The 15,023-nt window shown below is 35.4% G+C and overlaps 1 protein-coding gene across 1 annotated transcript in view; it reads left to right on the forward strand.

The window, feature by feature from the left end:
• Positions 1 to 899: 899 nt before the first annotated feature.
• The window catches only part of LOC125061310 (cholesterol 7-desaturase nvd), a 28,219-nt gene continuing 14,095 nt past the window's right edge, over positions 900 to 15,023 (forward strand). Inside the window, exon 1 of the mRNA XM_047666692.1 lies at positions 900 to 973. The gene's annotated coding sequence lies outside the window, so the exon portion shown is untranslated. The remainder of the gene's footprint in view (positions 974 to 15,023) is intronic.

The raw sequence follows: 15,023 nt of genomic DNA on the forward strand, positions 1-15,023 counted from the left end.
TATTTTTCTTGCCTTTCAAATTGTATTCACGCTGAAAAGAGACATCAATAATTTTTGCTTGCGAAGAATAGAGTAAATATATTTTCAAAATATATTGCCAATTGGTTAAAATTATTACGACCTAAAATAGATCTAAAAACATATTAAAACGTAAATTATAAGGATATTTATACAATATATATATATTAAAACACGTAATAAAACGCATATTTCAATTAATAGCAGAGCAGGCGGAAAATAATAAACGGCTCAAAGATTAGAATCTTTCCTCCAACTTTTATTTTGTTCCCTTTGGAGTAGAGACTCTTGGGCCGTGGGGTTCAAGGAGCTAATTAAAGATTTATGTTGGCGCCTGCCCTGCGATTCTGTAACTCACTTTTCGAACTCACACAGCCGTTTTCGCATCAGCGGTCGCTCTCAAATCAGTCGTGAAGCAGTCATTTTATGATTTGGCTTTCTGATAAACAATAAACTACAAGCTTCCACCTTTTCAATCGCAGGGCGGTATGGTAGATAGTAGCAGTGACCTAGCTGGAGCTTTCCTTGCTCAATTAATAAGTATCGCAATACAGCGAGAAATTGCCAACATTAAAGGTACAAAACCCACCACCATACAGGTGGTACAACAGGAACCAAACGTTTAAATTTTTTTAGATTTTTTTATTTATCAATTTTTAATTATTATTACATACATAATGTTAAAAATATTGTAAATAAATATAAAATAGTAAATTAAAACAACTAAAATGATGTTCGTTTCTTTACCGTGACAAAAAATCTGACATTAACAATCAAGAAAAAACGAATTTACACAAAAATTGTTAGCTCGTTTAATTATCACAATTTAAGATTTACAGATACATTTAAAGACATAAAACCCGAAAAAATAACCAGTAAATGCTAAAACACGCGAATTGTCCGGACGCGTAAGATTTTAAACTTAAGAATATTTTTGTTTAAGTGATTTAAATAGGTAAGTACATTATTTATTAATTCTCAAAAATAATATTAAATACATAATAAACACAGTATCGCTCCTGTGAACTCACTCTGCGAACATATAAAGATATATAGATAGATCCGATAGTGTCGGAAACAGCATCCAGTAGGCAACGTCTTTGTTAACTGTCTGGGGGGATCTGTCATCTGTGCATCAGACTGGTTCTGGCTTGGTAATCGCAAACAACCTTGGCCTTTGCCGTCGCTATATCCCCTAGATACAAAGAAACCTCATCCCCCGCAAGACTCTAGTGTATTGAGCAGTGTTGGCCTAGTGGCTTCAGCGTGCAACTCTCATACCTGAGGTTGTAGGTTCGAGTTCGTGCAGCAATGGACTTTCTTTCTATGTGCGCATTTAACATTTGCTCGAACGGTGAAGGAAAACATCGTGAGGAACCCGACATGTTTTAGACCCGAAAAGTCGATGGCGTGTGTCAGGCGCTGGAGGCTAATCACCTACTTGCCTATTAGATTAAAAAATGATCATGAAACAGATTCAGAAATCTGAGGCCAAGACCTAAAAGAGGTGGTAGCACCACTGATTTATTTTTATTACCTATTGCCAAATGTTTATACTTTCACACTTTAGTGACAAATTTTGGTAAACCCGCTACCTCACTTTATCCGTCTCATAGTAGTTAAAAATAATCAGAACGCTTTCGGTACAGATTTCTCACCAAAAATAGAATGCTTTGTCTGCTAATATATACGTCCTCTTATAAATAGGGCACAGTGTGATCCTATTAACTTGTTTACTACTTTGGATTCACGTATCTGAAAGGCCAGTAATCAGAACTATTGTGTAAGTGTTTTTCAACCTTCATAGTTCCCATAATTATTATGATCGTAACGTTTGCTGAAATGAGGATGAATGAGGGGGAGACAGCTTATACAGAACATAGGAAGGCACAGAAAAAAAATATGTTTATTATGGAACATAAGATACAGGTATCACTTATTCCACGTCATTAAATTTGAAACAGCAGGCATCCCCACTCATCGGCAAAGAAGACAGAAGGTGTAGGCCGAAAGCCGGCGTAAAGAACTCTCGATACTCTTTTAAGAACAGAAGCAACCAGATCCATGCAACTTCCTCATAATCGAGCCCGCACACAACTTACGAGGGAACAGAAGAATAGGTCCGCCAAGCATCCGCGAATAGAATGTAGATACATAATCATGAAGGAGTAAAGTTTAATCACAGTTTTATATCCGACACAATTTGTTAATCGTTGTGCTTTTGCAAGGGAGCACATTATGCACAGAATAATAGGTTGTCACATCCTAGAACACAAACAAAGATTACCTCATAAAATCTAGACCGCTTCTAAAGTAGGTTATATCTTTATGTATATCTGTCGTATTATTTCACCTGCCTATTTGTACCGAATTGTTTATGAAGGACATAGATTTTGTCTATGCTATATTCGGTAGAATTTTAAACATATTGCGTTGGTAAATGCTTTTGTTGGTTTCTATAGAAGAAATGAGCATTAACACTCGCATGTGAAGGAAAACATCGTAAAAAAGTAGTGGTCAAGCACAGGTGGCTGATCGCCTATTAAATAATAATAGTAAAAAGTGTTTAATTTTTGTTTCATTACAAAAGTAGAATATAAAACTTAGATTTGTTTGTAGTTTTCTTTTTCTTATTATCCTTATATTCTAGATTCCTTCAGTACCATTGATTAGAACACCTTCACTGGTAAAGGCTTTCTCAAAGGTCCAAGGCTTTCTTTCTCCATTCACACTTGCTAACTTATATTTCTTCTATCCTCCTTTTCGCCCCTCTTCTCCTTCTTGATCCTTTCCATTTCACCTATTAGAAAAACAAATGAAACCTAAAAGTTTGTAGTTCCATTGTTTATTTAATAGAATGTATGGAAATACGAAGTGTCGTTACGGGATTTGTATTAAAAACCGTAGGTTATTTCGGAAACGACACTTTTGACTCACGTATATCAATTATCCTATATCTTTATGAGTCGTTACTGATCCTTCTTCTCACGATTGAAGGGTTTTACACTTTGTGCAAGGGATTATCCAGAAATTGCGTCACACAAACTTTAAACTTATTAAGACGCACCGTTTCTGTTTTTTACAGTCGCTACTAAGTGGTAGTAAAAATTTGCGATCCGGCAAGACTGTATGACCAATCCATCCATGACGTTAGTGACGTCAATCTCTGAAACCTCACTTTATAGTATTTAATATATAAACATTTGCATTTTATATTGAGCAGTGTTGGCCTAGTGGATTCAGCGTGCGACTCTCATCCCTCAGGTCTTGGTTCCATCCCCGGCTGTGCAACCAATGGAATTTCTATGTGCGTATTTAAAATTCGCTCGAACGGTGAAGGAAAACATCGTGAGGAAACCGGCTTGCCTTAGACCCAAAAAAGTCGAGGGCTTGCGTCAGGCACAGAAGGCTGATCACGAACTTGCTGAAATCTGAGGCCCTGACCTAACGTTGTAACGCCATTAATTTTTTTTTAATAGGAGGCAAACGGGCAAGAGGCTCACCTGATGTTAAGTGATACAGCCGCCCAGGGACACTCACATTGCCAGAAGGCTCGCAAGTACGTTGCCGGAAGACATTTATTTATTTTTTCTGTTATGTTGTTGTTGGTACGTACAAAGTAGAAGTCAGAAGTGAAACTTCTTTGGGAAACAAGTTTTTAACTCTTCTTCATATTTATACAAATCTAAAACTTGAGATTTCCGAGACTTAGAGGGAGGGAAAAAGGAAGATAATATGTCAGGAATTTAATGGTCATTAAATTGTTGTTAAATTGTCAAAAATTAATACAAATTTAATTTTTTAAATTTATTTCTTCGATAATAACACGTGGCATTTTAATTTACAATACGTCACGTACGTTTTGAGATTTCAATAAATAATTTTGCATAAAATATAAAATACTAATAATGCATAAATTCTCATTACGAAATTTTAATTTTAAAAATAGAATTTCTATAAGGTAATTCGCCCTTCTCACTCTCTCAATCGGTCTCGCTCTCTCCCTTTTCTTCGACAAAATCGCTGCACATCTTCGCGACGTTCCGTAAAATTTTTACCCTCATGCGCGTAAAGAAGTTTCACTTCACAAGTTAGTTGAAGAATTATTTTATATGTATTTGTCACGCTCCTGACAAGACTGCTATTCATGAATCAAACCACAGTGGTTTTCAAATGTAATATACCAAACTCATACTCAAAATATCTTTATTCATGTAGGTAAACAAGTACACTTATGAATTGTCAGAAAGAAGTAAAATTAATTGTAAATTTACATTTACTACCAGTTTGCAAGACAAGGGCGTAGAGCGGGTAAGAAGAACTGGCAAGAAACTTTCCTCCACTCTTTTTAATCGCCAAGTATTTTCATACAAGAACTGGAGCAAATCAATCCCAAGGCTTAGGATCATTTAAGTATTCCTCAAATTTATAAAAAGCTTTATTGATTAAGTTTCGTTTAACGAGGGCTTTGAATTTATTTAGTGATAATTCTCAAATTTCGCTTGGGAGTTTGTTGTAAAAACGAATATAATTTCCTTATAAGGAGTGGTTTATCTTTTGAGGCCTGGTTGCTCGTACACTCAAATTAGTTCTATTTCGCGCATTATACTGGTGAAAGTCACCATTTGTTTTGAAATCGTTTATATTTTGTTGGAAATACAACAAGGCTTCAAGAATATATTGACCAGATAGTGTCATTATATTTAATTCCTTAAACTTTAAATAATACATCTAAACCATTATTTAGATGTATTATTCTGTAAAATAAATTTAAAAAAAAACCAATGATCCCATATTCTCGCTACATAATAAAAGTAATTTATTTTAGTTACTTAATAATCTCTAACGTTAAATAATTCGACACGAGGTTCTTGTGTCCTCGATGAACCGATCAAGACACGCGACATAAACCTACTTATTATGCAAAAGTAGTGAGATGTAACCCATATGTCGGATAAAAATACCTTATTATTTATCCAGTTTATACGATTTTGATTTAATACAATGCACACTGCCTTTTAAAATAAATCGGCGTCCGGCAAAAAATTAAGGTGTTTTCTCTACAAACTTTCTTAAGAAAAGTTGATAACAAATTAGTGCTTTTTTCTAATTATGTTGCAAAAGTGAGACCGTTTTCACTGAGAAATGTATTGATAAAGTACCGTTTATGTATAAATAAATTATTTATTTATTTTCAGCATTATTAACAGCATAACAATGCCAAGTATTAATTGTAATATAAGTACAAGCTTCTGAGGCCTAAACCAAAAAGGCTGTGGCGCCGCAGGTTAATGGAACTATAAAGTTATACTTCAGTATCGAGACAAGACTCCATTATTTTGGACGTTCGTATTAAAAAAACATCACACATTCGTCTTTTCTTCCCAAAGCTATCAAATATATCCAGAACTGGTGCATAACTGTGGAAATGGGGGCCTCATAGCCTAGCGGTCTTATTAAGTGGCAGCTAGATGAGGGGTACCGGGTTCGATTCCTGGTTCGAGGGCAAGTTTTAATTTAATTTAAATTTGTTCTCGGCCTTTGGGAGGGTTGTGCGGTACCGGGCGAGTGCCTAAACCGTACATGGAGGACATGGTCGAATTTCTAAGGCAAAAAGTACGAATTATTTTGGCTAATGCACCGTGCCAGAGCCATTTAAAAAAAAACTGGAAACGCCTTGCACGCTACGCAAAATCATTTACGGAATTGGCTGATGGAGAACAGTTCGTATGCCTCTGGGATCTGACATACTTTTCTATCCCTCAAAACATATAGTGTAATGTAGATTGTCGATTGCTCCTATGGAGGGAATCGAATCGAGTCGGGATTCGAGTGATCCATACCCCAATGTGAATTTTACTATTACTCATTAGTAATAAAATTTACGCCGGTAATGCGGTCTAAAGATGCCTTTATACTCTTTCTACATAATCATTCATAAAATAAAATGTATGGCATTGGACTTCGACGCGGTGAAAGGACCTCACCCAACCCGTTCCATAGTAAGGAGATGTCACCTTGGGGTTGTATAAGCGGTCCAGGGCTCTCTTACAGTTATTTTGCATCAATTCCTACATCCGGTGAAATATTTAAAGGAATTTAATCTCATGAACAAACTTATACTTTATAATAGAAGTTAGTTTTGTTGTTTTGTATCTCCTGTCTTCTAAGCTCCGAATCTGTATCTATAATCCCAATGGTATGCATAGTAACGTATACCGTATAAAATAATAGTTATTGAACATGGCAATAAAAAGCGTTATGGAGTAAAATAACTAGTGAAATAAATTTATATGAAAAATCTATAGTTTATGAAAACGGTCACAGATAATTAAAATCGGAATAGGGACTGGTGCGACGCCATCTTGCTTAGAGCAGAGTTTTGGCGCGTTCTTGAAATTGTGAATGTTTTATTTGAAATTTTAAACCAATAACAGAATTAAAAATAACAATTTGTGAAGTCAAAGTCAAAAATCATTTATTCACATAGATATTCAATGTGAAAACAGCGTTAAATAAAGTATGAATAGAATTAATTTTGTTTTGACTACGGGATAATTCAAATATTAATTTCCCTCTTGACAGGCGAAGACGTTACTGTTTAACATGTTTAGCACAAAGACTCTACCTTCAGGGTACTTAAAAAAAAAATATATACCACATGACAATTTTGTAACATGAGATATGTTTTTAACTTTTTTTAATTATTATACTTACCTACGCAAAATTATACAATTGACCAAAAAAAATATAAAGAACTTTTTTAAATCACTATAGCTGAAAAAAATCAGTTAAAAAACCTTTTAGTTCTGGGCCTCAGATTTCTGTATCGGTGTCGGGTTCAAATTTCTAATAAGCAAGTTTTACTTTCGGGTCTAAGACATGTCGGTACCGTACGTGCAAGTTGTTTATGCGCACATAGACAGAAACTACTAGATTCACAACCGGGGTTCGAACCTACTTCCTGAGGGATGAGTCACACGCTGAAACTACACGCTGTTCTTAAGCTGGTAAACAAAGGCTTTTGATAAAACAAAATTGTGAATATAATTCTAATAATTAAGACACATTTATTATTAGAACTGTGTTTTAATTAAATTATTTTAATAAATGATATAATGATAATAGTAAGCCTTTATTTATCCATATCTTATTTACATATAATCTATATATATAAAAATGAAACCCGTTTTCCGTTGTCACGACATAACATAAAAACGGCTTGACCGATTTGGCCAATTCTTTTTTTATAATATTCTTTGAAGTACGAGGATGGTTCTTACGGAGAGGAAAGTTAAAAAAAATGAGAGAAAAAGTCTAAAAACAACACTTTTCTATATTCCCATACATAATATTCGTAATAATAGTTAAAAGTCAATTTGAACTTTAATACCATATCATAAAGTTCAAGTGTTAGTGGAGGGGTTCCGGGAAGGTAAATTTTTATTTTTTGACATAATGTATTTGTTGTCTTATCAACTTTCTTTTTTTTATCTTAGCTAGACCGGTGTCCCGAATAGCAGAATAAGTACCTATTTAAAAAAAATAAAGAATCGACTGTTAGGCGGTACAAAGTTCGCCAGGCCAGCTAGTATATAATAAGAATACATATACAATTTTACTTAATTAAGATGCAGCCCCGTCCGCCCTATTTTATTTTTTGATCCAATTTTTGCCAGCTATATTTCAATCTCGTCGGCCCATGTTTAATAAATAAATACTTTTAATAATTAATATAATGATTATTCCGTTACAATTTTTCTTCTTGTAAATTTTCTTTTAAAGGTCTCTGCCAAAAAATCTTTTATTAAATTGAAAGAAGTTAGCGACAAAATATTAAAATTAGTAACCGATCCTTGAGACTGTATTGTTAAGTGATTTTTTACGCCGGAAGCAAAATATTTTTATTTGTGACCCAGCATGACCCAATTTATTCAGGCGGGCCGAAATTTTTAAAAAACAGCTAGGGCTGACTCTTTAAATGAAAATTTCAAAACCGAAATCAAGTTTTTAACCTATTTCAAAAGATATTGATAAGATCTTTCAAAGGAGCCACATAGCCTAGCGGTCTTATTAAGTGGCAGCAGCTAGGTGAGGGGTACCGGGTTCGGCAAGTTTTAATTTAATTTAAATTTGTTCTCGGCCTTTGGGAGGGTTGTGCGGTACCGGGCGAGTGCCTTAACAGTACATGGAGGACACGGTCGAATTTCTAAAGACAAGCACGAATTATAAAAAAAATCCTATACTTGACGCTGGCTAATGCGTGCCCTAGAGCCATAAAAAAAAAAGATCTTTCAAGTATTACGTAAGCACAATATGGCACTATTTGATTATCTTATTTGGTGATATGTCAACAGTAATTAACAACTTTTTTACACATTACCCACAAATTGTCTATGCTTGAAAACGAAATGCATTTTCGAGGATTCCTACAAAAAATTAATACGTTTATGTACTATTTTTGAGAGCTTTGCTTACTTTTGCTGGCAAGAGGGGGGGGGGGGGGGGGGAATTGCAGTAAATCTGCTTACGTAATATAGGGTGGCGCAATAGAACGTGCATTTATTAAGTATAGGCTAAAAAAATAAATTGCTGCCCATACCGTTACTTTCGGACTATGCAGTGGTTTTTGATGTTTTATTTTGAGGCTTAAGCTGACTGAGGAACATCAGTCAGCTATAGGAAAATATCCGTGGGGAAATGGCAGCTATCACCCCAGATTTATTGACAAGAGTTTTCACAAATCTGCGTTCACGTTTAGAGGAGTGCCGTTTTCGAGAGGGCCTTCATTTAGATGATGTTATTTTTTAAAAATAAACTTCATTTAATTGCCTAATCATCCTATATTTTATTTTAACTATACCTTTTGTATTTATTTTTTTAGCCTATACTTAATAAATGCACGTTCTATTGCGCCACCCGATACTTGAACGGCCCCTAAAGTGAGTACGCCCACCTGAGAACTATTCTATAACCCCTAGACGGGACAGAGGTCGTCCACAGTGAGCCTACATCGCGTTCGGTCTTTAGCCACGTATTTCACCTCTCTCCAAGTCATTCCGGCTCTCTTTGCCTCATCTGCAACATTGGGAATATGATTGGGATCCCTTCGGAGTGTATGGCGGCCTATCCATTAAGTAAGGATATGTTCAAATATGTTATGTCATATATGTTTCTTTGAAGCTGGGTAACAACTGGCTCTAATTGTTTAAAACATGAGCTTATAACTAAACATAAAATTAGGGGTTGCGGCGCCAATAAAAACTTATTGAAGAGTTCGTAAATCTAAGTGACACTTATGTTATTGGACATTATCGAAAACGAGAATACAACAATTTATGAGTGTGGTAAAAACTAAAGGGCTCATTTTGGCTGTGTGATGATTGTTTACATTTTGTTTACGCTTCTAATTATAAACTTAAATATATATATGTAACATAACTTATTAGGTTACATAACTCGGGAAATGATTGTTAAATGGTGGCGTGGATAAGAGGACAAGTGGAAGAAATTGGAGGTACAGGTTAAACATGACTTGGACCGAATGTACATAAAATAAATCAGTGGCGCTACAACCTCTTTAGGTCTTGGCCTCAGTTTTCTGAATCTGTTTCATCGTCATTTTTAAATCTAATTGGCAAGTAAGTGATCAGCCTCCAGTGCCTGACACACCGTCGACTTTTTGGGTCTAAGACATGTCGGTTTCCTCACGATGTTTTCCTTCACCGTTCGAGCAAATGTTAAATGCGCACATAGAAAGTCCATTGGTGCACAGCTGGGGATCGAACCTACGACCTCAGGTATGAGAGTCGCACGCTGAAGCCACTAGGCCAACGCTGCTCATGGCCTGAATGTAATCCTGATTATATAGCACTCGAATACAGGCAATTTTTTTACACCACAAATTTTCTGTTTTTTTTTTTACAATTAGGCATTAATACTTCACCTTTCTGCCATGAACTTATATCGATATTAATTCTACTATAATCATCTCTTTGTTAACTAGTAATTTATTCGTCATTGTTAACTACATAGTATTAAGTCGGCTTCTTGTTAAACCCTCTAAATATCAATATGCCCACGTTTCGTAAACATATGTGTATACTTTTTAACATATGACAGCCCTTAGATACGGAAATATGAGCATAAAATATGTTAAAACGACCTTCGATTTTTTGTTCAGACAACGATTCGCTGAATAACTTTCAATAATTTCGATAAAATCTATATTTTTTATATGAAACTAACGTCCCAGCTGTGTTATACAGATAATTCATACTGTCGTGTGAGAATATAGAACTTTGCGTGTCTGTGGTCTAGAGATTCTGTTGACTAATTAAGACTAAAAGACTAAAGGTGACGCGCCTTGTTTGGTTTTTATTTGTCATTTGTCAGCCTTGCCTTGATAAGAAGATGAATAAAACAGACGCAACAATATGGCTGACCATGCCCCGTTACAATCCTTAAACATTCTTGTACACAGTAGGAACTATACAGGTCTGTTTGTTAGGTAATACTGAATAAATCTTTAAATAAATAGCGCAATATAACGACAATGAGGCCATAGAGAAAACACAAATGTAGTATGACACATGAAAAGTTTGATTGACGGTTCTGACAGAGGTGCGGATGAGAATTTCGAAACTGACAACCCCATTCAGTGGAAATTTCCACGCATTAGAATGAAATATAAATTTTACTAAAATAAGACCAAGAGTTAACTGTAAAATAATGGAAACGGCACCCCGTAATTCATATATGTAAATTTATTTCTGATTTGACACTGTTTTCATCACCGTTAGTAACGGCGGCGCCATTTTGTGAAAGTGAAATCGGATACGTGTACCTGCAAATTACTTATTAGATTTTCAATTAACTGCCGAATCTTTCGTTTTTTTATCCGTTTTGTTATCTAATTCATTTAATCAGTTGTAATTAGATTTCAATACGCCAAGCTGTGACTAAAAAGATCATTCACTAGCCCAAATCGTTCTAAATATATTAGCGGTGGCCTTGGGTTTCACCCACCCTTACTGGTACCAATAAAAACCAAACAAAAAAAAATATTTCTATTGAATCCTGTAGTTTCTAAGATCAATACGTTGAATCAAACAATCTTTGTGCTTTATTATATTAGTAAACATTAGTAAATACTTACAATCGGAAAAGTTTAATATTGCATACATTTATTTGATTTTAATATTTTTAATTTTTAGTACAGAACATAAGCATTAGGTATAATTCTTTGACAACCTTGTACAACCTGGACAAAGTAAGCTGGATAAAAAAATCTCAAATTTATTTTTAAATCGAATCAACATATTTCCAATGATTTTTAATTATACTTTTTCTACGCAAGAGTCGAAGCAGTTGAAGCAGAACCTCGATACGACACAAGTTTGCCCATTTTTGCTAAAAAAAACACCTTTTGTGACTACTCCTCTCTTTAACTCTCCTTAAGCTACAGCCAGCACTAGTGGGCCCCATCGAAACAACGTTCAGTTTTGAGGTCTTTCAGAAGGAAACGCTAAATTACCCTAAAAGAAGCTTGGTGAAAAATTATTATTATCACTTGTAAATATGTATAAAGCGCAAATTCGGCCACCATGGAGAGTATTCAGAGGAGTTGTTTGGATTTATACCTCCAGCGAAGTTTCATCATCGGACGTCGAGGCACAATATGAAATTCCCCTCATATCACCCCGACGTCCGTCGGTCCACAACTAAGGGTTTTTTTTTTCGAACCAGCTGCCACTAGTGGTATTTCCAAACCAATAGGGTCCTTCAAGAAAATAGCTTACTTTTAAAAAGGCCAGCAACTCACGCGCGTGCCATGAGAGTGTCCATGTACGGCCGTATCCTTTAACATCAGATGAGCCTCAAAAGCAGTTTTGGTTTGAGCATAATACATGTTAAGCTGTTGCTTTAGACTGTTTCGTTGGAAAAGTATTAACCAATTATCAGTATATTCGTTATAATACTCATGCTATCCTCGACTTTTATATGTATAAAAATCAAATCAATATTATACATATCAGTAAATACAAAATTGAATATGATATAATATTAAAACCATCTTAAATGACCATCTCAAAAAACCATGAATAAAAACATTTTCATTTATTTAAAATATCAGTAGGTGAAAAACAAATTTCTGCTACGCGTATCCGATTTCGATCGAATCTCCACATCCAATATGCATTAAGCATCTGCGTCAGATGAATTTGAATTATTTATATTATTTCAAATTCGCTTCAACTCAAAATAATAATATACAGTTAAAACGCCTCAATATAATTACACAAGAAGTGTATTTTTAAGCACGCTGGAGTTTCACTCCTTCCTTGTTGACATCCCCAGTTGCCGCTCTGCACGTTTTGGTTCTTCGTTCCTTATAAAAACAGCAAAGAAGTGGAACTTCTTTTTACCTTTCCATCTTCCCATTATCCTAATGTGGGTTCATTTAAGCGGCGAATTAATAGGCATCTATTGGACAGGCGCGGCGGTCCGTCCAATAGGCCACAACTTTGTGTGGTGGGATTGTGGTAAAAGTCTCTCCAGTTCTGTATTAAAAAAAAAATATTATCATCGTTTTATATTCATTCAAAAAATTGTATTTTTTATCCGGCAAACGAGCCTAGTCATCGCAGCTCATGGTCAGCCATTTTTGTGGATGCATTGCCGGCCTTTGAGGGAGTATACTCTTACTTTGAACAATTGAAGGTCTTATCTCTCAGTTAATACCCCCACCAGGAGGGAGGTAGACCAGTTCGGGAAGCTGTAAGTTTCGTTTTATGGAAGCACTTCATCGGGATCCTTTATAACCATTGTGTGAGCCCAGATTTTATAAAGTTCTAGCTTAAGACGGGAACCTCTTTCCAAGAATGACCAAACCATGGCTGAGACTTATGAATGGGAACCACAGAGTACGGTAGACTTCCATAGCTTGTAGCATCACATCGGCGATAGACCCAGCGCTGGCATCAGAATTTCTGCTTGAAGCAGAGTTGTGACATTGGATATGCTGCAAAGAAATGACGCAATTCATACCAATTGGCCGATTTGTTATGGCAGGTCATACAGGCATACGACGGCATGTCTTGCATTCTTTTTATCACCTCAACCGCGGAATGCAACTTGCATCCAGCCAGCTCAAGGCTGTGTCAACCACCAGAAGTCTGTCTAAGCATACCACAGGGCTCCATATAACCAATAGAGTCCAACTTAGTGGTGAAATATAATAAAAGTGTTGTTATGAGACAAATTATATGACAGTTCTCAAAAAAGAGCGTACCAATTCTTTAAAGGCCGGCAACGTACTTGCGATCCCTCTGGAAATGTGAGTGTCCAAAGGTGGCGGTATCATTTAACATCAGGTGAGCCTCCTGCCCGTTTGCCCCTTGCTCGTTTGCGTTTCGTTGCGTTTGGATTTTCCGAAATCTTCGTGGTGAAAGTAATACTATTTAAAATGAAAGCCGATCGTATTACTAGCCCAGCTAACTATGTTTTACCGGTGGAAGGGGGAAAAGCGTTTATATATTATATATAATAATAATAATAATAATTTATTGCAAGAATATGGTACAAAAATGTGTCAGGTGGTACAGTCAAAAGTTCGCATATTCTGCCACACACAATGGCGCGCAAATTTGTATTTAAAGGAATTTTACATTTTACATTATTAGTCATATGAATTGGTCAGTTTTTATATTATTTGTATCATTATATTATTGTACATATCATAATATCATACGTTATTAAATTTATGTTCTAAATATTCAGTTACGCTATAGAAGCACCTTGACTTCAAAAACCTAATTTAACCTAGATTCATATCCAAAATAAAAAAAACAACTATAAATATAACCAAAAAAATATGGATAGAAGAAATAGAAGCGGTAGCAGGCGAATGGAGAAAGAGAGCCATAGGCAGAGTTAGTTGGAAAAAGCTGGAGGAGGCCTTGAAGGGGTTCCGATCGATGGTACTGACGGTAGCTAGGAGAACAAGATAAAAATAATGTATAAAATGTAAAAAATCTAAGCTGTGTATTCTAATTTTTTGTCATGATTGGAAATTAAACGGACTTTATTATTTTTATTATTATAGCCAATTCATAATTAATTTGGCAATAATAATACATTTTTGGTGTGGTACACTCATCGCTTATTCTAAGTTTCGTACAATCGGTGAAACTGTTTCAGAGGAGATTGTTTAAAAATACTATGACACGAGACATTTATTATCTCTCTAAAAAAGAGATATTATATAACAAATATTTTTTAATTTTCCTGTTTTATATTGATAATGATGATATTAAATCCACGCGGGCGAAACTTAGTCACCATCACGATGTTTTCCATCACCGTACGAGCGGGTGATAAATGCGCACATAGAAATAGTCCATTGGTGTACAGTCGGGGATCGAACCTACGACCTCAGAGATGAGAATCGCACGCTGAAGCCACTAGGCCAACACTGCTCTTAGGTGCCATGCTTATACAACTTCTTAGGCCTCAAATATCTGCATCTGTTTGCAAGTTATTCTGTGTGCTAAATACAAATTTTACTCACATTTTTAATCTCAAATAGTAACTAAGTAATTAACATCACATAATATGTACAATATGTATATGATTTGAAATAAATGTTTTATTCTATTTTTTTTAATAGAACATACGGGCTTATCTGGTGTTAAGTAATAGACACTTGCATTGCCAAAGGGCTCGAAAGTGTCCGGCCTTTTAGGAATTTAAACGCTCTTTGCTTTTCGTTGGACCCTACGAACCCAATAATCAATCCACAATCTCAGATTGAGACAATCAGACAGTGACAGTTGTGGATATGCTTTGGCATTAAAATCAAAAACGGAATACACAATTACTTATACATACACTAGTGGACCCGACAGACGTTGTCCTGCATGATATTTCAAGCAATTAGTAAAGCAAAGTATAAAAGTACCGACTGCAGCGCCATCTGGCAGGCTGATTTGTGAATCTAAACC

This window comes from Pieris napi, chromosome 23, assembly GCF_905475465.1.
Source record: "Pieris napi chromosome 23, ilPieNapi1.2, whole genome shotgun sequence".
In the NCBI taxonomy this organism is placed as follows: Eukaryota; Metazoa; Arthropoda; class Insecta; order Lepidoptera; family Pieridae; genus Pieris; species Pieris napi.